Genomic DNA, 25868 nt, shown 5'->3' with positions numbered 1-25868 from the left:
AGAAGATAATTTAGAATTATTATTATTAAAGTGGCCTACAAGGCCAAGTGAAAGGAAAAGGCGTTCATTCGGTGGACGGCATCACAATACCGGGCTTTAGAACATGTTCAAATCAGAAAAGACCCATAATTTCCACGTGAAATGTATCAATGAAGTAAATAATTATAACACGTGTTTATCTATTTTGGATTTATTTTCATCCAAAGTAAGATTTGGTGAGCAGCACACTAATCTGATTTTGAAGATGCATGTTTTACGGCACTAAGTCACATAAAACTGTGAAAAAAAAGAAGCAAAAAACTCAGATCAACCAATAGATGCCACATATTAAAAAAAAGTGTTTAAATTAAATGAATGACATTTTATTAGGTAAATCTGATTTGAGATGTCCTGGGACAACTGAGATGCCCGCATCCGAAGCAATTTAAAATGGAGGATTTAGGCCATGTTACGGGACACGTCATGCGTAGCGTTGCCGTTAAAATTGGACTATCTCATATCTTTTCTGCATATTGAATTCATAATACACAAATAATGTCAAACCTTTGGGTATAAACGAGGAAATCATAAAGACCGTCTGGGTCCAAATCGAGCAGAAACCTGTTTTATAAAACATTTTCGAAATCAAAATATCTTGACATTTAAACAATTCATTTTTGAAAAAGAAAAACTGGTGTTTATACTGAAATGGTATAATTATTGTACTCATTTTTAATCCGCAGCAAATCTGTGATCGGCTGATGATAAACAGGCCGGACTTTCCCACAGCGCTGCAGGGAGGGCACGCGGCTATCATGTGCATGATTTCTTCTTCATGTATGGCAGTGAATTTATCTAAACTAGGGGCATTCAGTGTCAGTATAACTTAAAATAACATCCTTATATACTATGTGAACATTATTCTTTTAAAAAACAATTTAATCATGGTCAAAACACATCGGAGTCAAAAGCCAATTCAATTTTTTATTTTTCAAGTGTGCAGACAGAACAGTGAAATGTAAAGATGGTATCAACACATTTTAACTATTAGAACAAAGTAGTGGTTGTGTGTAAACAATGTACCTGTGGGTGTCCGTCACCATTCAGCCTGTAGTGACGGGTTAGGTTGGTTGTGCTGATTGTGAGTGATCAGCTTTGCTTCAGCAGCACGATCAATACTGGAGGCTTCAGCTAAAGTCTTAACTCCAATATTTACGTGCTGCTACAGTAAGGCGACCAGCAGAGGCAAATCCAAACAACTTTTAATCATCAGGAAAACAGTTGTGTACGTTTAGAACAGTAAACATGTCGGCTTAGTTACACAGGTTGAAGGGTGCGAGGTCGTATTTTCAGGCTCTTCTGCGGCAGCACAGCATGGCCTGCATCTCTGTGTAACCCACAAACCATTCCGTGCTGCTACAGCATCGCCAGAAGTGCAGTCAGGGCGTCAGTGCTTCGCTTCTTCTGGGTTCAATCTGCTGTCCTAATCCCTCTGGCTTCTAGTCCAGACCACATGATCACATAACTACACACCAATTCCCTATATTTGTTCTACCTAAAGATCATCAGCATCTTTTGCAGAAGTCTTCTGTCCCCTCCTAATGCAGCCAGAGGTTCATTACCTGAAAAACAAGAACAAAAAGATCATTAATGTTGTTAGTTATTCTGAGGCCAGCCTGTCAACAGTGCATTTGCAAGCACAAGTATGTGGACACCAGAACACTCAATTGTATTTTGTCGGGAAACTCTCCACAAAAACAATGAAATCTTGCTGCCAATATTTGCAAAAGTTAGATCAATCATCATCATCCAAATGTAGTTGTATTGAGTTGATGTTAAAACACCTTGGAGGGGGTTTTATCAAATTGGAACTCAGAAAATAAAATAAACACTGAATTAAATCTTTCCCAATGCATAATGGTCTTTTAACGACGCAATCGCAAGCACATGAAGCTGCCATGGGGTTAGGGTCAGCATACAGAAATGATTACTCAAAATACTCTTGTCAGATGGAGAATGCTCATTCAGTCAGTGGTTGAGCTCTCTTATGTTACATGGCTAATTACTCACCATTGTCCTGAGCTAAATTGGTATCTATCAGAAAAGACTGTGGACATAGCCCTTAAGGAAGTTAGGCAAACATATTTGCTTTGGAGAAAGTCGTTTTCCTATAAACCAGTATTAACATAGAAAACCAAGCATCGGCTGTACATACACTTTAACCCTTTTAGTGTCAACTAACGGCAAGCCCCAAGGCTGCACAATTGACAGGAGTTTATCTTTTCAAGCGACCTTAATCAATGTGACTCAATATAGTACCATTAAAACGTAGCTCTTTCAACATAATGTCAACTTTCCCAGGTGGCCCTGGTAAACATCAACCTATTTGAATCTTAAATCTAATGCTTAGGTGCCTATACGCAAAGGTGCCAAAACAAACTTTCTCCTGACAATAATCCAGAAGGAGATTGGGTCCAGCAAATGTGTTGCCACTAGGGGTCTCAATGGACCTGTAATTATGACCTTGGTCTGAAATGGAGCCGATAGCCTGAACCCAATAACATCTCTAACTTACTTCCCTTACAAAAAACCAGTGACAAGATGTTGTGATCGCCCTCTCTTTTTCACCCAGACACACACAATCCAGTGCTGCTGGGAAGATCAACGAGAAAAAATGCAAAGTGATATCCTTAATTCATTAACTTGTGAAAGATTTCAATCGATGTCATGTTGCAATAAAGCGGCAAGCAGGGATGAACTATAATAACATAACGGCCCAAACGTATTGCTTTCATCCGTCCACTGTAAGACGATTTAACCTATAGGATATATACTTTTGGTTGTTTCTTGCATTTAAATCGTTTCAAAATGGTTCTTGCTCTTAATTACATTGCCATGCCACAATAGTAGACTGAAAAAAATGAACCAACGATTGTTTACTGTGACACAAAAAACAGCTGAAAGAGTTTAGAAGTCATTACAAAACTACGAGGTATGCTTTAGAAAAATATAACAATAGCTGTGCATCATTACACTTGTTGTTATGCTGCCTAACATTTCCAATAATGTATTGTGTGCCACTGCTATCATGTACCATTTTCTTCTTTATCTTCAAGTCCCACCCACAGACACTCCAAGATGTACGTTAGCTAGGGATGCCCGATAATTATCGGTCCGATATTAGGAATTATGACGTCATCCCAATAAACCCGATACCAGTATTAATAGCCCCGATAATATACAATATATTTTTTGGGGGGAAAAAGGAAAAAAATACTGCGGTGTGGGTGGATTGGGATGAGGGGCGCTTGTTTTTCACTCGGCTCCTCCCGTTTTGCCAGTACTGTGGTATTGGTGGTTTCGGAAGAGGGGAGTTCTTCACAAATCCAGCGCTCCCTAATACTTCGAACCTGATCAGTCACCTGAAACATCGCCATCGCTACGATGGTGTGTTAAAAGCGTACAAAGACAATAATACAATACAAAGTGTGTGTGTGTGCGCGCGCGTTGGAGCTATGTGCAACTCAAGGCATATGCTCGAACCGGAGCTGCCTGGACGCTGCAATCATGTTGCACTATCCGTGCTGACTTTTCGTACAATGTCCCACTGTCTGGCTTCCTGCATCAAGTCAAGTGCTCGGCGCAGTTGTGGCGAAATGTCGCTCCTCTGTTTTCATTTAAACAGCTCCTTATATCCGTTAGCGCAGCTCGCTAGCACCAGATGCTAACAACAATGCACGTAAGGCAGTGGTTCTCAAACTTTTTCTGTCATTCCCCACTTTGAACAGGTGGGCCTTTTCAGGCCCCACCTGTTCCTCATCGCTCCAATAAAATGGTAGGCCAAGCTTAAAATTGTCAAATGTATCGTTGTATAACAGGGGTCTCCAACTTTTTTTAGGATGAGAGCTACTTTCAAAAAATAAAACAAGTCGTGAGCTACTTTTACTCCTCTTTTTTGTTTTTTTGCAGTGTATATATTTAGCACATTTTAACATTATTATATGCTACCTTTAACCTTTAAGTGCTGTTTGGGTCTGTGGGACCTGTTTTCAGTGTTTACTAAAATAAAATGTATGCAATTTAATTATTTTAACCTGCTTTATTTTGTGGTGGACGTCACATCCTCTAGGGGGGTCCGGGGGCATGCACCCCCAGGAAGATTTTTTTTAAATGTTGAAGTTGAATGCATCAATCTGGTGCACTTTGAGCTAGGGCTGCTCAATTAAATCGTATTTGAATCGCAATTACGATTTTGGCTTGCAACGATTATGAAAACAACATAATCGAAATAAAACGATTTTATTTATTTCTTAAATAGGTTTTTCATTTGAATTATACTTAAAGTTCAGGGTAATCAACTGTTAAAAACATACTTTTCAAATTATTTTCTTCAATAAATTGATGTTTTTCAAAGTAAATGGTTAATCGTTTTTAATAATCGTGATATCAATTATTGACCCAAATAATCGAGATTATGATTTTTGCCATAATCGAGCAGCCCTACTTTGAGCCCAACATGAATTTATGGATACAGCTCTCAACACTCAGATGAAAGGGAGCTGTATACTTTTCAATAATCCAAACATCTTTAGAATATGATCACAACAAATCATTTAAACTTGTTTATTCTTATCTTATGTTACCTAGTTAGCATTCTTTCTTTTTATTTATGCATATTTGACTAATCACTCCCCTTTTAAACTTTTTACTGTCCTATATTACACATTGGAATGATTTCTTACTTTATTTTGTACAACTTTATTAAATAGATAAAGGTGTGCTCTCTCGCTCCACATTGCTTTTCTTCCCGACTGCAACGCTGTTGTGTGTGTCTGTGAGAGCGTTTCACATGTGTGTATGAGAGATTTTTACCAGTGGCGAGCCTGTCTCTGAGGGCCTAAGATATTCTACAAAATAATATTTAAAAACATTAAAACAAATATAATTATTTGTTTTGATATTCCACCAGTGTATAAATAAATGTGAAAAAAAAATGTAATTTTTTTTTTTTTTTTTTAAATACTTTTTTTTTTTCGCGACCCACCTATCACATCTCTGCGCCCCACCAGTGGGGCGCGCCCCACACTTTGAGAAACGCTGACGTAAGGTCTCTCTCTCACTCGGGCCACACATACACACACCCTCCCGGTCCTCCAGATGGCCAGTCGGTGCCTGCCGGTGAGCGTGGAAGTGTGGTCTGCCACAAGCGGGCGGCAGGAGCGGGGCTGTCAGCATCAGCTTGTAGATGGTATTTTAAACTCGATGCGCTCTGAAACTACGGGGCGGCCAAGGAAAAAAAATACACATGCGTTAATCGCGTTAAAATAATTAGTGGCGTAACAATTTTTTTATTATCGGTTATCGGTCTTGAGAAGCAGGACGTTATCGGTATCGGTTTCAAAAAACCAATATCGTGTAATTAGAATCAACTTTTTAAGCTGTCAAAAAAAAAAAAAAAATGGGCTCAAGAAAATTGCAGGTGCAAAGGAGAATTTTGCATCCCATTTCTTATATAAATAGAAAAAAAGAATAAAAATCTGTCGCAAGAATAATTGTATGCTAAAGTTAGAGACAAACAATGTACACCAACTTGGATTCAAACACTGAACATTTGCCCAGTCATGTCCTTATCTTCTGTCAGTTGCTCTGCCTTTTTGTTTTTTGTTTTGTAGAAGCCATTAAAAAAAAAAAGAAAAAAAAATGTTTACCTTGTTCATCCTTATTTATTACTTGACGAAAGTGCATAAAAGGAACTAATCGGGTAAGCTGTGTAATTGAATTGTAAGCTAATACATTCTTTACAAGTCCAAATGGAATCGTTCACATCAATGACTCTAACCTCTCCCTATTTTTCCCTGTCTCCCTTTAAGCAGCATGCCCGGACATGTCACCGTCACTGCTCAGCCTTTTTAACCCATTCCTACGACATTTGCTCCCCACACAATGGCCTCAAAGAGTCACCTGACCCCAGGGTTGGAGGTCAAGTAACCTCCTGCACCCTATCATGCACAGGGACGGACACGACAAACCATCACCTCCCCTGAAGTGGTCTGGGCTGGCCTCTCGTCTGTGTTACACCATCTTCTGCCTGTTTAAGCACAAACTAAAAGGCAGATCTGACGTCCTAAGCTGTGCAGAAAACACGAATGGCCATCATAATTATCCGCATGAAAAGATCTATGCAAATGTGAGCTTCTCATCGTGTTCAGAAAGCTCTATCTTTATCCACTACAGCCATTGAAGGAAATTACTCAAAGTCACAATATCTTCGTTCCAAACATTAGTGATTAATAACATTTACAGATTACACATTTAGCCATCCAGAATACCAGGAAGGAATGTAAGATTATAACCCCAGTTTCCTATCTTTTCACTTTGTCATGAAAGCACCATTACACACTACCACAAATCCTTCCATCACATAAGAAAATAAGGCCAGATAAACAGATATTAAGCTTGCCAATTATATGTGTCCTGTGTTTGGCAAGAATACACACAGTGCAAACAAACTATGTCCACCGTGCCACAGCATTATTATGTTACACCAGCTAATGGGGCAGCTTGTTCACAGCATGCGATCTCTACAGAAGTCAAATCAAATACAAAACCAATTCGTCCAGTAATACAAAGCAAACAATTGTGATGAAATATCAATAATGGAAAAAATAAATATGACCTCTTACGATGTTTAAGTCTATGAGAAACTGAGGATGTGCGGAGTGTTTTTTATTTGTAAAAAAACCGACCAAGAATGGTACTGATAAAGAACTGCTTTGTGTCATACGAACACCAGCACTGTAATGGGACGTGTTAATCCTAGAAAAACCTGTTACATTTTGCACAGCCAGCAAAACATGTCCAGCATAGCACAGGCAGGGTGACTGGGATTCCCTGGAAGCAACGGCAGTATCTTATGAAATGAATTACAGAGAACTCCAGAAACATGTGAAAACGCATACATGGGATGGGGGAGAGTAAACCCTTTTTCACAGGACAACACAAGCAGATATGCATTCACTATATATACACTATATATTAAAGCTGGACCCCAACATGAACAACAGCCGTGTGTCCACAATGTGTCTGGAGAAATATTCACACAAACTGGTGTACCTGCCTCTCCTTTAGAAGTAATGCATTGCAACCCAATATTTTGCATTCCTTAATATTACATTTCTGATCATTCCAGTTATTTACTAGAACTTACATTTTAATTATCACAAGCTTCCTCTTACTGCCAAGGAAGACAGAGCAGCAATAAACAGGATGCCGACAAAGTAGTACACTGTGTTGCAATTTCAAAAGTACGACCCAAGGACTTAGTTTACACTTGACCAATAGCATGAAACTATTAAAACAAAAAATCAACCACACACTTTTTGATAATTTTTAAACCTTTGATTACATGCTTATTTACAGTAAATAACTTCTTACAGAACCACCACTATGGCTATTGTTAAGTGTGTATTTTGTATGTTCAGGCACACATAATCAGGATGGGCAAAAGAGGAAGCTAAAGTGTGAGAGTTGGATAGCACACCCATACAAGAAATTACACCAACACCGGCTATACTTGAGGTATGGTTGGTATTCAAACTTAAATGCAAATAATTATTCAGATATTAGACCAACTTTGGGTCATAGTGTAAAAAGTGTGCCTTAAAAATATCACCAGTATATTTTTCCGCAAAAAAACAGGCGTTATGTTTTTATGTTACACCACTGACTGAGTTTACATGATATATCATTGGAATGAATAAATACATCAAAGTGTAATAAGTACCATGCTCGCTGTATGTTGAATTACATTGACCGACCTACTTGCAACTTTACCGCAGTGAAAATTACACACCAGCAGATCAAGATAAGTTAATGCCATAATTCTAAAAGGATGTGTGCGGATATCACCGTTGCATGTACACCAAACAAGTTCTATTAAGTAAAGCAAACTGGCCAAACCAGGAATGGTTGGTTTCACTGTATGTGAACACAATATCTGGCCTCTCTGCACCCAATCACACCACCTGACTAGGTATAGTGGGTAAAGTGTAACCCTGCTTAAATTAGTTAAACCCTATGAAAAAATTATAGAAAACCAACCAGCAGTATTTTAGGACCATTAGAAATGGTTCCAATCAAACTGCTTACAAGTTAATATTGTGGGCTATTCAAGCACTTTCAGGTGAAAAAAAGGCTGGTGCAGCAGAAATGAAAACAGCATGTGTGAAGTCAGAGGAGGCATACTCTTGCCATGTCAGATCTGCTGTTGCAGCTTATCATATTACAACCTCAGATTTAATTATCAAACAGAATGTACCAGCACTAACAGCTGACATGTTCTTTTTAAACATGTTGTTCGAAAGTAGTACTGCCATTACACTAACCAACAATAAAAGGGAAACTGCACATTTTTGAGTGCAGCCGCAGAGGATCAAAAGATCTAACTTTTAAATTAGAGTGCTAGACTTTTTTTTTTTTTTAAATCTACAAATTACTGCCAATTAACCATGTAAAGATATTGTTTACAACATTCAAATAAATACCAACTTTTTCCACTTCAGGATTTTCCAAAACTACAACAGCAGTCAAGCACACAACTGATGATAATATTTCAAAAAACAAATATGAATGGCACCTTAATACAAATTGTTTAAACATCTTCACTATTTATGTGAAACAGGTGTAGAGCTGTTTGCACTACAGTGATGGACAAATCTAAGCCCATGTAAAACATATGCTTTTAAGAAACATGCAAGGACCTGTCACCCTTATATGCTGCACTCGTGTTATCAACCATAACTTAATGCATTATGCAAAATACATTGCAAATCCAAACATAAGAATAATATAGATCGATCACATTTAAAGTTATTCCTGAACTGAAATCATGTCCGCTGGAAAACTGACTGATGTACATAAAACAAATGTGACAGCTTTTATTAAATGTGGCTAGGGCATAGAAGTTAAACCACGGCCAACTTCTGGAAAAGAATCAACAAAACCTGTGGAAACATGTTCCCATCACCGCACATTTTAATACTATAAAGTTTGTGCTGAGTTGTGCAGAAAGAAGGAAGAGAAGGGCGGGGGTTCTCTGCAGCCTGGCTACAACACATGTGAGCAAGTACAAGAAGAGAGGCACAGTTTCACCAGGAAATGGGGGTGGGAGCCCATTTTGCCGGAGGGGTCTGAGAAGACAGAATGATGAGTCACAGAATGTCATGCTAACAGTCTGAAACAGCACAACGGTGCTCCGCACAGAGGGTTAAGAGGCGAATACCAGAGAACGGGGGGAAGACATAAACCTCCAGCATTTACAGGAGATTAACTGTAGACTCCACCGGAATACATAACTAGTCAAATACAGTACTAATTTGACAACGGCTTACAGGGACAGTATCAACAATACTTTAATCCCTCTTATATAATATGAGAAAAATCTTTACACCACCTATTTCACCAGGATGAGCATGAGAGATACACATTCAAATAGTAGATTGCCAGTGTGTAAAAGTTTATATATCACTAAGATTCCTGATCATTACATTTCATTCTGACAAAAGTGCTCCCATGTTCACTTTAGAGGTTTGATCAGTCAAATCTGTAGTCTTTCATGAAACAGAAATATCTATCAACACATTGCAACTGAAAGTCATATCAAAAGATTACGGTCATTAACTAAATTGAATTGTAATCACTATTTCTGCCTCAACTGAAATAGTAAGAGCCATCTATAAACACGTGTAGTTTCATTTCCCCCACAATTTAATTTACAGACACCGATATCCATAAATTACTGTTTTTTTAAATCTTCACTTAACTGACCAAGTGTTCCGTATTATATTTTAAATGTTCAAACTGCAAATAGCTTTCTGTGTTGATTTATAAAGGGACCGGTGGATGGAGAATTTTTACTTTAAGCATTAAATAAGCAAGCAGGTGTACCTAGCTTTTCAAAAGAAAATGTAAAACCTTTTTTTATACACATATGCATACATCCCAATATTATAATTCAAAATTGGTATGAATCCACCCTATAAAACACAATTAGATATTGAGCTATGAACCTCATTACTTTATCTGGTGGTATGAAAAATATCACATCACAACCCAAATAGCTTTTTTTCGGTTATGTAATTATTGATTAACAGTTGGGATATTGTCTTTATTCATTCAGTGCTTATTTGAGTTAAACAAAGCCAGACAACAGGAAACTTTGATGACTATCCATTGAATAACCATTTAAAATACACCATGTGGATTACATTAAATATCGCCAAATTATCTATTCCTGAAGCAGATAATTACATGTCTGTATGTTATCATACCATTCATTGTGTTTCGTACACACAGATTAAAGCGGATCAAATCTTAAAGTACAGTATGTCCCCCTCCTCCACCTCTTTGCTCAGCTATGTAGCAGTAAAAGGTCTTCCCTGATATCACGTTTGCAAATGTACCTTTAACTAAATGCCTTAAAAGCAAAAACACCAAATCTTATATATGTAAGGTGGGTGGTTTCATAAACACACTGTCCCATGTCCATAAAAAAACCCATTATACTAAGGACACATACTGCAATTTCAAAGAACAAAGCTAAGCATATAACATTTGTATTAAGGTAATTAATATCTAATTGAAGGGGAATCAACTGTTTAGCTTAATTCTGCAGAATATTAATAATAATCCTGGGAAGAATGCTATATGAAAGCACACTGTCATTTGTGACAGGGCAAGGGGAGAATGCATTGCAAAAAAAGAGAAAAAAAGGTGCCTAAATTGTTTTTTTTCTCCAAGCAGTTATTATAAATGAAGATGTTTTAGTTTGTTCTTATTTTAACATGATTCTTGAAGCTTTGGGCACGTATGTGTTGAAATAAATGTGAAATAAATGCCTCGCATTATGTAACACATTAAACCAATCTCTACTTAGAAGGAATCAGAAGGGGCGGGTTTAGACGCACAATTATATGGAGCCTCTCTTTTCCTCTCTCAATGCTTTATTAGTCAAGTAGTCATGTTCATTATGAGAAGCATAAGACGGAATAAAATGCCTTACATAGAACGTCTCAATAATTAATGATTAGGTCCCTTTTGGCACCCTTTACTAAAACGATTAGACCCCGTAACGTTGGAGGGGTTTTTTCTCCCTTCATGTACTTGATTTTAATCAGAGAGCAGGGCACACCGAAAGAGGAGCGAGGCTATTGAGGGCAAAAAAGACGAGAAGGGACAGAAGGCAATGACGAGAAAACCTTTCTGCATCAAACTACGATCATCCCAAACCCCCAGCGTTACACCGAGCAACACCACAACTAATGACACCATTTTTTTATAATCAATAACTAACGTTAAATCAACTTTACTGCATCGGCAGTGGTTATGACAACCATTCGTCAAACGGAGCTATTAAAGTTGAATCATCAGAGGCAGCGACCTATGATTGTTGTCACTTGGCTGAGAGCCACTTTGATCTTCTAACGTTACGGTACGACAGACACAAATATAAAACAAGCACGTAAGAATGAGAATGTCCTGGTGTTGGGAGTTAACGTTAAAACTGCAAATACGGGTTAAGATAACATTTAAAAAAATCCGTCGTTAACATTAACCGTCTGTCGTGTTCGTTTCTCCCCCCATTACTTTGGTGTTCCCGGTCAAATTTGACCAATCTGCCCTTACATTAACACAAAAACGCTCAATCAACACCAAATTGGGTTTAATACTCGTTTGGGCTGGAAACAGCGTCTCGGGCTACTGGTTCACATGAATAACTACAGTGAATATGCAAAGAATAGACAATGTACATGTATTCCAAAATTAACATTTGGTCGATTTGTGGGTGTGTACTATCTGATGGATGGACATAATCTAGGGTCACCCATTCATTTCCTATGGCGGTCTTTTTTTTTAATTACCAGGAACACCATAGGGCTAACAAAGTTGACCAAACCACTACAAATTCAATGAAAGTGATGATCGGCAATTGTATATGTCCAAATGCCTACTGTGAAGGATATCACAAGGCCTTGAAGCAAATGTAAAACACAATATTTATGATTGATGGAAGTCGGTCATATTTGACCCGAACACGACAGGAGGGTTAAAGTCATGACTGAGAGTAAGGTCATACAGAGATATAATGACAAACTTACCAGGTGTTTAATGGTTTTCACATATGCAGTTTGCAAGCACGGACAAAAACTCCTCCTCAGTTAACAAGCTTTGTAAAATGTAGTTACCACAAAAGGCACCGTGTCTCTCCCCATTTTATTGTGTCCCCTCCCAAGCCAGTGTAACGTTAGGAGCCGTGTGCATGTGTTGACACTGCCGACTGTGCTGCTCCTCTGCTCGGTCGGCTGCTTTTGCACCTCCCGCTCAAAACTAGGCTCCAAATCGAAAAAAAAGACTCAATTATAGTTTAACTTTTGCAAATAACCTTTAAGTCAGGTGTCGCCTCCATATAATATATTTTATCTAAATATATTGTTATATATTCGGCTCACCTCCTGGATAAAACGGACCGCGGTACGAGTGCATATTTTTTTCTACCGTTACAGCGCAGCAAAGTCCCTCTATCTGTGCTAGCATGCTAAGCTAACAGGCTAGGAGTAGAACAAGCTGGCAAAGCTGTACAAACGGCTAACGGCTCTCTTCAACGGACCCCCTTCCTTCAAATCCGTTGATATTATCCGGTTAAAATAAACTCTTTGTGGCATAATTTACCTGTCTTTCCATTGAAAGTACGTGGTCCTCCCCCTCTCTTAAAAAAGCGCAGTTTAATTCTGAGCGCTCCGTCTTCTCTCTCCTACAGATTTCTCTGTGTTTCGCAGCATCCTCTCTCCGCAGCTGCTGAGGCAATCGCTGCTCACTCGAAAATGGCGCCGAAAGATACACTCCTCATTCAAATTCGATAGAGCCTCCCATTCTCCCCATTGGCTGGATACGGAGTGGAGTCCGCGCCGCTGATTGGTCGCTGAAAATGCACTCTCGAATGATCTCGCAGCCCACGCAGCGTTGAACAGAGAGGGACAAATTAACCCTTCAGGTCCCGACCTCAATGACTTTACAGCACTGATCAGAGCGAAAAAACCCTTACGTTGAAACTTGTTCAAACCAGAATGTTACATATGAAATTAATGCCATGATCTTTTAGCAACAATATGCTCATAGAACCCTTATTTTACCGACATATTTAACATTAAAGGACTGTCATTCCTGGGGACCCTAGCCATTTCTTACTAAGGACAAAAAAGAATCATCAGCAAGGTCTTGACTTATTTCTTCTTAAAACATTATTTGTCATGTAATTCATTTCCACTAAAGAGCTGACTCCCCAACAAAACAGCAATCACTGAGACTTTTCAATTGGCCATGTGGTTAAAACAGACTATTACTCAAATTACCCAGATCAAAATGAGTCAGCTGTCTGCTATTGCACTTAACTCACTCATTATTCATAATTATGAATATCCCGTATTAAAATATGTGAATAAAAACATTTGTGCTTTTTGCCAGAGTCATAAAAACCCAGTTTGAATTATGGGCAATGGGCATGCAACAACACTATTTCCAGATTGCATATGGACTACAGGCCTTTATAAAGCCTTCTGTACAACATAAGATTTGGCTACATCTAAACGCATTGTGTTATGGGTGTATAGGAAAGCTGAATACGTTGCAAAACTTTTGTTACCATCCTTTATATGAGAGTAATGAATGTCAAATGTTCCTTATTTATAGTATGGGTTCTTATCTACAGTTAGAGCAATATTGCCTGTCTCTGAGTGACAGGCCCGTCAAAACAATCAATAAATAGCCAAATAAAACACATTATTGCAGCCATGGATGACATGGGTATAACATCTGGTATATGTAAAGGTCAAGAAGTAAAGGAGTCTGTGGGATTTCTCCTAAGGCCGCCAAGGATGCAAACCAAATGCATCCTTGGCGGCCTTATATTCAGCTTACATGCATTTCTTGGTCATAATGTGGTGTTGGATTATAAAAATCGTATTTTCGAGAGTTGGAATAATGATTTTGCTCGCTTTTCTTAAATTGCTGTGACATAGCTCCGGTTTGATATTCCTTTTAAGCAGCCCAATTTTTTTTTAAATGTAACTTTTTTTAACACATTCCTTAAAAGAAACACATTCCATAAATTCATTATATAACATAACCACTTCTTCGTTAAAAGTTAGCTTGGCATCACCACACTAAACACTACTGTAGTGTGCATGCAGGGACGGGTTGGGCTCTGCCACAATAACCCTGCTGTTATCATAACCTGCAGCATAGTGTACCTCGGGCAAGATAAACACAAGCCATTTCATCCCAATGCACACATAATAACAACATGACATTCACCTGCTATAGGTTGGCTCCACCAAGGTGCATTGCATTGCATTTATCGGGTGTTTAAGTGTAGAGAGGCCAATCTTTCAAACACAACTTACTAGATGTCATTTACTTTTTTCACATGTATGGTAATGCCATTTTAGAACTTCATATTTCTTCAATCCTCATCAAGAAGCCAGCCATTTTTTTGCATTGTGTATTTGGTAGTAAAAACACAATGTTTTCTACTTTGGAGTACAAAAGCAAACTGGGAGAGAGAGGGCGCCCATTGTGCATGCATTCTGGTGTAGTGTGGACAATGGGGCGGAGCGGAAAAAAACACACTTGTTTACAGATAAACTGGTTTGGACAGGAAGCCTGTAAGGAGGAGCTCAGTGTTGTTAAACAGGCATGTGGAGAGGCAGGGATGAGCCAGCAAAAACACCACCGTGTCCATAGGGAGATCATGATGAGTCAAAGACAATGCACGCAAACACACACTCGCATCTACACGTGCACATATGCAGTACTTACAGCTTTACACATTTCTTGAAAAACCACAATTTTGTAAGAGTTTTAAACCGATTACACAGTGACCACTATAGCCAAAACCCTTCAGTGAAATAAACAGAAGTTATGGTTTGTTTAGTTTCACTATGAGAACAATTAACAAGATAAAAAGGCGCGCATGGGTCCCTATTAGCTGTGCCAAACAGTAGCCAAGCTGAGCTCTGGTGAATACTATACAGTTCATCCTGCATTGTGTCACCGTCACATGAGCACACTGCCTTCCATTAGGCAGGAGATCCTTATGACTCACGAAAACACAAGTCACATGTCACTACACAAACGGACCATGCTACTCAGACTGCTCTGTTATCCACAGCAGCTTTTCTGCAGGCCCAAATGAAATCACATCATAATGCATCTCTTCATTAGGAGGGTTGAGACACAGTGGGGCTCTCCCTTGTCCTCTGGTAGTCGAGCTGGACAAGAGCCATAGTGTCAGGAATGGCAGTGTTTGGCCACAGCAGGCTAACCCTGGCTGCAAAGTTGCCACGCTATGGCAGTTTAAGTTCAATGTAATTTGATTTCATGTTAGATGACTTGCGTGCATGGCTGGCAGTTACACTCAGCTGCTTCTCATTCAAGGAGGAGTTTTACGCTTCTTTTTCACTCTCTTGCTTAGCTCATGTGACTCAAAATATGGCCTTTCACACCCCCACCAGACATGGGACTGCATCACATCAAATAATAGTGAAGGAGAGAGTGAAAAAAGCTCAGCTCCAAACACGCTTGAGCAAATCCTTCTAGTTACCTGAAGTATATATAAAAACAAGCCTTAATGACACCTTGAAAACAAGTTGATTAAGGCCAGAGGGGACACTAAACAAGGGATTAGCACCCACAGAAGACAGGACAGTTTGCAGCTTTAAGGCGCCAGCAGGTGACTTCACTTGACTCTTGTTAAAAGTGTGCTGTACACTGAAATCACCTTCTGTCGTGGGACAATTAGGTGTTGGCTGACACGGGAGTATGCACAGCACTCCATGGTACATTGCTGCTTCACCCTGAATTACATTAGACATCACAAGTGAAGAGAGTGTGGAAATCCTTCACAGTTTTCTCAGAGGTGAATTCAAGAAGTGGAATTTGTCAGCCTTTTAAATATTCTTTGTGTGATTCACTCTTTGAGTAAAAAACTACTGGAGGCTAATTTATGCTCTTTTAGAAAAGAAGGTTATTCTTATATACTCTCTTTTCAGCCTGTGTAAACTGAGCTAATATTTGGTGATATTTAAGACAATTCCCTCTGAAACTAATGTTATAGCCCAGCAGTCAACGTGAGCAGCACCCTCAAACAAAGTATAAGAGACTATAGGCTTACTATATTAACGTGGCCTATTCCCTCGTCTTGGTCCTTAGAGAACACAATGAGCCCCACTGAGAACTCCATACTAGAGAGAGACTCTCCATTGATGTCTCCTCGGCTCCCCTCCCCCTCTCTCTATGAGACATCTGTAGCAGCTGCCCCCTTGTGCTCCTGTCAGCAGGGCAGAGTGTGTGTTTGCGTGTGTGTATGCACTCGTTGAGGTGGGGTTGGCTGGGGAGGTTAGTGTGGGGCGTGTTATGACACCTCCCCCTTTGGAGGGGTCCAGCCCGCACACTTGTGGGACATCACATTTATCAATGGCTAATAGTCACTAGCAGGTCACCCTGAAAACACAACAGAGACCTTTCACCTCTTTTTAGCACAAAGGCTGCGAGGTGCCGAGGTGTCACGATAGCCCCTGGGCGCTTTAAAAAGAGCACAACAACTTTTTACATGTACATTTACCATCAGAAATCATGATAAAATATTATTTTTTACTTTGCTTTTAGACAAACTTTGCCTTAACTTAATGAAGTGACGAATACATTTCTCTGAAAAAACTACTTTTACATGAATATTTGCCATCAGAAATCTTGATATAATAATAATTCTTACTTTGCTTTTCAACAGCCCTCACCTTTATCTAATCTAATGACAAATAAATAGCTTTGCTTAGAGTAGAACACTATAATTTCAGGGCCTTGCTAAACGCTATCACTGACAGCAAGTTGAGATATTACAGAACAAGAAGCCCTTTTCATTTAGTCTCAGTATATTCTTACAGACTTTCTCACACCAATCAAATTATGTGAGTATAATTCATAGAGTAAAATTACATTACAAGCATAAGGGGAATAACTCGGCTAGCTGCAATGTTAACAAGGGAGGAGGAGGGGTGAGACAAGCGGAGGAGAGACAAGCGGAGGAGAGTAAAGCGATGCGCCACTTAGACTATGACATTTTTATGTCAAATAACAAAACAATCAGCAAAATCTTCCCTATAGTTTGTCGGGGGACATCTTACTTCTTCCTTCTCTCTGTCTATACCCGTGTACACTCATGTTCCGATTAACCCAGCTTCCCCAAATGTCTTTCTTTTTGGTGTCTATATACGCTGGGATCCGGAGTCATGGATGATCCTGCGGTCCTGTGTCCTGGATCGCGAGCGCTGGATCTTGAGTCGTGGCTGTGGTCCTGGATCATAGGTCCTGGATGGATATCCTCGTGGATTCATCTTCCTATTATACACACATGCATTTCCAAACATTTGGACTACCTATGTTGCAAATGTATTATCTTTTCAATTTACACACGGCATCTATTGCACGTCTGTCCGTCCTGGGAGAGGGATCCCTCCTCTGTTGCTCTCCCTGAGGTTTCTCCCATTTTTCCCTTTAAACTGGGTTTTCTTTGGAAGTTTTTCCTTGTACGATGTGAGGGTCTAAGGACAGAGGGTGTCGTATTGTCATACTGATATTCTGTACACACTGTGAAGACCACTGAGACAAATGTAACATTTGTGATATTGGGCTATATAAATAAACATTGATTGATTGATTGATTGATTGATTGATTGATTGATATAGTCTGAAAAGGTTATTCTGCCAACACAGGACTTTCTTAAGAATCTCAAAAGCAGATCCACAAATTGCGTTCTCTAACTTTGTTACATAGTAAACAACATACATCTATGAGGCTTTCCTTTTCTCTTTGCTACATTTTGCAGACTAAATATAAGGTCATGTGCCAAAAAAAGGATCTTGTGCACGGATCAATCAAATCTGACCAATAACCTCAGAGACATGTATCCCTGAGTCAAACCTCTAGTGTCATGGTTGGGATGCTTTATGATTTAGCACCCAAACTTTACTTTTTAGTCAAAAGAAGTGTTAAAGTTACCCAACAAAACCCTTTATATGTAGCTTCCTGGTCTAGTAGTAATGTATTTTGATTATCTGACAATTGTCCACACCCTTCAGTATTTTTTTCTGTCTTTATTGATGCAGAGAGCTGAGAGGGCTTAAAGAGAAGGCTCAACACAAGCGAGACCTAATCCTGGGAATTCAGGGTTACAGAAAGGCCTTAAAGAATATGTGTTGCTTAAAGTTAACTGCTATCTTTTTCTGCAAGAAGCGGGTGATTTAATATATTTTGTACTTTCAGTTTTTGTCTCTACATTTGATAATGATTGGGCACAAAAGTAAAGTACGGCATGAGCAGCTTCAACCGAGGATACAGACAATCCACCGAGACTTGCATGGAAAATATATAAATGAATTAGCACAGTGCAATTTTATTAAAACACTAAGTTTAAAAATCAGGTGAGAGTTTACCGGGGAGTGTTCAGTATCTATGGGATATTAATTTACTGCATAGCATTCTTACATTAAATGAGATTTAGTGATGTTTAAAAGGTTAAAAGAGACTCCATAACAAAAACATCCCTTTACACTTAATGCGATTTCTAGCCTTTTCTCATTGTTTCATTTTATCTCGAGACTCCTGCTGTGTTCAGGTCGTGGCATGCAGTAACATTTGCTTGTCACTAAATTTCACTAAAGCCTCCAGCAGGTGTACAGCATACGTAGTCTCATATTGAATAAACATCAACATAATATTTAGTTTCAGTGTTTGTTTTCAAATGTCCAAAAATAATTAAGAAGCAAACAATACAACAATTTCCACTGTGAGTGATATGTTTAACACCAATAGATTTAAAATATCTGGACACACCTTATCTCACACCTTTGAAAGACTATACAAAATAACTGCTGGATTAAGTTTAAAGAAAGCACACACAAAAGGTTCTCCTATTTATTTTACATTCAACAGCATATATGCTCATGAGGTGTCAACGCACTTAGCTGATCTAAGAGTCTATTGTTACTATTGTTGTTTTAATAGCTATGTGTAACATTCAATAAGTCATATATCATGATCAATCAAATATAGCTGACATTTAGGTGCCACTAAATGTTTTTTCACACTCCGATGTAGCTCTAGAGCAAATATGTGAAGTTAAGTCACCACACATTTTTTTACGCTGAAATAAATGTTTTTTACTGAGATAATTGTTTAGTTTTCTTATGTGTATTGAGCTAAAAGAAAAGCACAATATTCATCAAAAGGTTAAGCCAATTGGTACATTGAGGAATACACTTCTGGCTTTGCCTCTTGTTTGTTCTGCTCTAATGAAAAATAGTGTCAGCTTCGAAATGGTATTATGTAAGAGTCTAATATATGTCAATTAATACTTCTAATGATTATGAAGCAAACATACAGTTGTTCACAAGACAGCTGGATTTAAACTGCAGTATTTGCCGACAAAGATTGTATATGCAGCCCGCCGCTGACAATTTGCACTTATCAATCTTGAGTCGTGTTGTCAATTATTTTGGACAAAATACCTTAATGTGTATATAGGCTGTTTCTCATCTTTAACTCTGTATATTGTTTAAATAAATGAGAAGTGAGGAAGCTGAACATACCCGTACATGTCACACTTGACACCTCTCTTTTACGGGGTTAAGATAATGACCAAGTTTGCAGTTTTATTTAATCTCAGCCGTAGCATCAAGGCAGGAGCACTGGGTACAGGCGAAGGCAAACCTCTTCTTTAACAGTTGTTGTATGGTCTCAATTTAAATGATAGAATAAACGGTGCCTTTAAAATTACGGCATTATCGATTCTCCTTTTCTAAAATCTACAATTTACAATAAGATGTAACAGTTTTAGTATCAATACTTCTGTTATAATACTACCTATCACTATCTGTGTTTTGTCCACAATAAAAGGCTTTTAGAGGAGATTTTCCCTATCCAAGGGTCTAAAGATAGGGGGTGTCCTGTCATGCTGAACAGACAGGAAAGCTCCGGTGTAATATTTAATATTGGAATTTATAAATAGAGCAGACTTGCATAGACTTGAATAGGCATCTTGGGGTATCAGTAAACATTTACGGAGTAGACAGTTGCTGAGAAATGTTGTGTATGTACGGTGGCCCTGAAGTGCAAGACACCACAGCATTTCACAAAACACAATAGCATTTCAGAAAACGCCGCAGCATTTCAGAAAACGCTGTAGCATTTCAGAAAACGCCGCAGCATTTCACAAAACGCCGCAGCATTTCACAAAAACGCTGCAGTATTTCACAAAAACGCTGCAGTATTTCACAAAAACGCCGCAGTATTTCACAAAAACGCTGCAGTATTTCACAAAACGCCTGCAGTATTTCACAAAAACGCCGCAGTATTTCACAAAACGCCGCAGCATTTCACAAAACACCGCAGCATTTCACAAAACGCCGCAGCATTTCACATTGGACGGAAAGGGTAATCCTTAGGGAGAACACTTCTTGTTTGTGATTGGACAGAGCCAGTCAGAGAAGCACTGCTGTGATTGGTTGTTTTTGCTGCCAGTCAAGAAATGACGCTTAGTGTTATAAATGCTATAGTGTTTTCGGAAATGCTGTGGCGTTTTGTGAAATGCTGTGGCGTTTTGTGAAATGCTGTTGTGTTTTCTGAAATGCTGCGGCGTTTTGTGAAATGCTGTGGCGTTTTGTGAAATGCTGTGGCGTTTTGTGAAATGCTGTTGTGTTTTCTGAAATGCTGCGGCGTTTTGTGAAATGCTGTGGCGTTTTGTGAAATGCTGCGGCGTTTTGTGAAATGCTGCGGCGTTTTGTGAAATGCTGTTGTGTTTTCTGAAATGCTGTGATGTCTTGCACTTCAGGGCCACCGTATATATGGATGAAAATTAAACAACAACCTGCTAAATGCACCACACCTGAGTATATTTAGCACTTAAACTGCAAGAAGCACACCATTGACGGATACATATATTTACTATTGACATCTTAATGTTATATCAAAGGATATGTTACCTGACCGTGTCTGCATTGTTATGACAAGGTCAAAAACTGTGTTTAAGGCACACCTAAAAGCTTATTGGCAATATGAGAGAGTAAACAGCTTCTGGAAATGTTTGATAAGCTCTTAAAATCCAGACCCCCAGCCTCCAAAGACAAAACTAATCTACTCATTGTCTGTTTCTGGACTACAAATTGAAAATCCCTGCGGAAGTCCCTCCCTCCTCACTCCACTGTTGCACCTCGATGATGTAACCACTTTCCAAATATAGCGTGTTGCTGATGGCTCAGCGGCTCACCCATTAGTCGAGAGCGCTGTCAATCTCGTGATGTCACCCGCAGTGGTGTTATTATTGTAAACAGCCCGCCTGCTCTCCACCGACGCTCTGTGCCGAGCCGACTACTCCATCCAGTCCTTTGTTCATGCAGCGAAAACACCGACGCGACAAAAGCACAGTACCGGTCCGCCCAAAACTGCGGATAAAACCTCAGAGCAAAGTTTAAACACATCACCTGAAATAACGTCACCACATCTTTTTCATAAAAGATTCGCTTCTGATGTTGGGGACATGTTTATCGATCACCGGGGTCTTCATGCACCCGGCGACGGCTCAAAGCTGCTGCATGAATAACAATAATAAACTGGTAGCCGGTCAATGCACAACTCTTCTTTGTCTACTCGGTTACACGTTGGTTAGAATCACACACACACACACACACACACACACACACACACACACACACACACACACACACACACACACACACACACACACACACACACACACACACACACACACACACACACACACACACACACACACACACACACACACACACACACACACACACACACACACACACACACACACACACACACACACACACACACACACACACACACACACACACACACACACACAATTATTTAACACTAGATGAACCAACAAATAGTATTTTTTAGATTGACAGTCGTGTTGTCAATGGCTCCTTACATGTAAAATTGTTGAAAAATAGTACTTGTCATTTTGCCTGGACCTCGACATCCCACAATTACCATAAAGTCCTTTAACTTATATTTTACCTCGTCAACTCGACAACGTTACATTTAAGGACTTTACTTTGTGCCCCGTGTCACAGAAAATCGACCAAAACGACTTTTATTGTTGTGCAGTGACTGACACTGTATGGAAAACTGAACTAGTCGAGAGGTCACAAAGCAAAAGTTGAAATGACTCCAGTGAATGTTTAATGGCACTTACTCGACAGCCTGGATGTGTTTCGGAGTGATCGACTGCCTCTCCCTCGCTGCCAGCCGGCTCCTGGTGACAGCCTCACCTCGACATTTCGATCCAGACAAGTTGACAACAAGCTTCCATTCTCCGACTAAGTGCAGTTTCAGCAAAGCTTCAAGGAAGTTGTTTCTTTTGTTCCAGTGTTTTTGGTTGCGTCAATGTTGCGAAAAGGGGGAGGCGGAGCGGTGGATACGGAGAGCGACCGAGAAGAGAAAGAAAAAAAACACTCACATCTGAGCGCACCGTAGCCTAGTTCGCATGCCTGGCCATTAACGCGCAGAAAACCCTTCATCCAAATCCGCGATAAACTCGTTTCATCAGCTCAGCTCACGTGTCTGGGACGACCAGCATCCCTTCAAAGTTAAATAGACAGTCCTCGGTGCCCAGGTTTGATAGGCTGTCCAAGATCAGGCTACTACAGGTCGGTGCGCCCCGTGCGCACGTATAGGAGCGGACACATTTGCACAGCCCACCTCGATAACTTGGATTTCTTTACACAACTAGATGCCGAAGCTTTTTCAGCCTTACTTCCTTGCTTGCTATGGCGCGTAAAGGCTGTTATTCATCGAGCCAGAGTCAAAAAGAGAGTGCCTGCAGCCTACACGCCTCTCGACTTCAAACTCTAGTTCCCGGACAGTGCAGGGCGGTAACGAGATGCGTTACCACCACCAACAGAGAGTAAATTAGAGTAGCGATTTCCTTCCATTCCAAAACTATTCGCTATCATACAAAATCACATTTTATTTCAGTATAAAAACCGGGCTGACGCTGCGTAAATATCCCATCCATTCATTCCGTTTCCTGACAGGTCACTCGCTTTTTCTCACACATTATAGCCTAGCCAAGGTGGCAACAAAGTTTACTTCCTCGCGGTGGATGCGAAACTCAAAATACGTCCAAACACTTTGGACATTACAAACAGGTCTGATTTGATTTCCTGCCTTTAGACGACAGATACACAGCACCGTAAAGCGACGCAACAAGTAGAGTAAACGACTGAGGATTTTGCCCTCATGTTGCAGAAAACTAGACATAAACAGAGTAATATTTGATGTAACGAGCCGATGCTGTTCTTGGAAGCGAAGGCAGGGAGAGCTGAGGCGGCTTATGCAGAAATAGGATCATGTTGGTTCATCGGATAAAAAGGTGAGCTCCCTGTTTCCGCGCCGCTGTTACAGGAGCGTTGCGTCAGGAAGTTGTTGGTGTCAGTGAAGTCACCATCAAGACGCCCTTCCCTCCATCCAGCCTGGCGACTATATGAGCAGCATATGCTTAACACGGGCCGCTATATAACATGAAAGCAAATGGAAACCAGCTCCTCCAGACCCTAAATGTCCTTGAACATTTTTTGACCTCATTGATTAAAGAGAATCTGACAAAAAGGTTTGCTACGATAGAGGTAAAATGCTACAGTCAGGAGGAAGTTAATCTGAAATGCTGCCGTTAGAATTAAGCAGTCAAACGTGAGGAAACAAATGCACTTCTGACAGCTTTATGAAAACGTCAGAGGATTTGTAAAAGCAGCTCACCAGAGATATTCTTGGTGCAGTGTGTAGCCTGCAGATTCAGGCCTGATGTTATCCGGGCTTTGCAAACTATTTCGAAGCGTTGAGAAATATTATAGTAGGCCTCTACATATTGTTCAACAGGCACTGACTAGAACATCTTAAATTCAAAGTTAAGTAAAATAAGCCAACCATTTTACAAGCTGAGTTTAAAAATAATTGGGCTATGATTTAGCGTGGCTTGGAGCAACTAGTCTGCATGCGTAAAAGACACTGCACAGGAGTGGAAAGTCTGATGTGGGAAACATTTTGGAGTTTTGAATTTGATTTGAATAGAGAAGCTATTCTGTCACGAAATAGACATATTTTGTGGAGTTTTCACAATTGTCTAAAAACTAGCCTTTTCAAATCAAAGTATCAAGAGAAAAGTATACGAGCCTGTTTGGTCGACTCAATAGTAAGAAAGTGAAAGCTGTTGCTTGTTATAAAAAGCATCAATTCAAAAGGCTATTCTTTTATGAGTCACCTAATGAGGAACCTTTTCACTGACTGTACATATTGTTCATCAGGCACTGAGTAGAACATCTTAAGTTCAAAGGTAAGTGAAATAATACTTTATCTCTCTGTAACAGCAGGTGCACACCGTCTTAGATAACTGTCTGTAATGCTCACGATGCACAGTGATAATACAGGCAAATAATAAAAGAAAACATTCAAGGAAAAAGACAAATGTTAAAGCCCTATTTCAGCACCAACTTTTACTAATTTGACTTACTGGGCGTGTACATAGTTTGTTTGCAAATTTGAAATTGAAATGGCAAGGACCTAAACCCATTCTTTATTGTGCATGTGAGACAATTGGACATTTAAATTAATAATTGTATGAAAAACTGACTGAATTACTTTTTTCTTTTGCAAAATACAGACGAAAATGGCACTTTTAAAGATTGCCAATTAAACGATCGCCGTTTGATATGTCAGAACAGACGCACATATCATATACGCACATTTGTATTAACATGTTCTGAAAGTTGAGTTTTACAGGATTCGTGCAACCTTTAAAAAACGAAAATAGAGTCAGAACCCAAAGCTGGAAAACCAGACTGACGAGTTTTAATTCATACATGTATGCATTATACACCTGTATTTGCTTTTAATTACCCGAAGTGGACTTTTAAAACTGATAACCTACCTTTAGGCTCCTGTGATCTGTGCAGAAAGAAAATGATCAGCTGAAGAAAAGTTTAGACACTTGCTCACTTTCTCTGCGTGTGTGTGTTCGTGTGTGTGTGTGTGTGTGTGCGTGTGTGTGTGTGTGTGTGTGTGTGTGTGTTTGGGAGTGTCAAGCTCACAGTTATGCAGCAGTATTTGAATATGTGCCCGATGTGTGGGCTGATGCACAGTCAGAATGCAAAAAAGAAACAGTAAACAGGCGCAATAATCTGATGGGCTGCGGGTTTCCATAAAGGTCATCGATGAAGAACAAGACTGCAATAAGAGCGCCAAAATAGTTGTGGGGAGATTTTATATTCTCTACTTTTAAATCCGTCCACGAAACAATTTATTTTAAACAAACTCACATGTTGCTGAAGTTGATGCAAGCTTGTGCTTTCCTCTCGGTCTCTCTGCTCACACACTTGACTGCTGACTTTTTGAAAATATAACACAGATGCACAGACGACCGTTCTCTCCCCTCTTAAAGTATGTTGAGCAACATTGTTTTGAAACATAGTTTTGAACTTTGAATGCAAATGTAGTGCATAAAAAGTGTGCATTTGAGAGATGGCTAAATAAAAGAGAGATCTAATTTGGGATGCCACATTTTGCACTCGTGTCAGAAGAGCCAAATATGTAAAAGAGCAACTGAGACGATTACAAAAAACATCACACCTTTTCTGTTTTGCTTAGATATTTAGAATATGAGCAGCAACTGAAAGGTCATATTGTGTGGGAGGGATCTATATGACTCAAAACGAAAAAGTCAGTAGCCTCTTCGTGTGTGCACAGTATTATA

At 39.5% G+C, this 25868-nt stretch overlaps 1 long non-coding RNA gene across 1 annotated transcript; it reads right to left on the bottom strand.

Annotated features, from left to right (window-relative positions):
• Positions 1 to 949: 949 nt before the first annotated feature.
• Positions 950 to 22964, bottom strand: LOC117466256 (uncharacterized). Its single transcript, XR_004554271.1, has 2 exons — positions 22317 to 22964; positions 950 to 1601 (listed from the first exon to the last, which is right to left on the bottom strand). It is a non-coding gene; the product is annotated as an uncharacterized lncRNA (long non-coding RNA).
• Between the last annotated feature and the right edge of the window lie 2904 nt (positions 22965 to 25868).

The sequence above is a fragment of the Pseudochaenichthys georgianus genome, chromosome 21 (assembly GCF_902827115.2).
Source record: "Pseudochaenichthys georgianus chromosome 21, fPseGeo1.2, whole genome shotgun sequence".
NCBI classification, from domain to species: domain Eukaryota; kingdom Metazoa; phylum Chordata; class Actinopteri; order Perciformes; family Channichthyidae; genus Pseudochaenichthys; species Pseudochaenichthys georgianus.
Note: the sequence above shows the minus strand (reverse complement) of the source record. Positions and strands in the feature narration are given on the sequence as shown.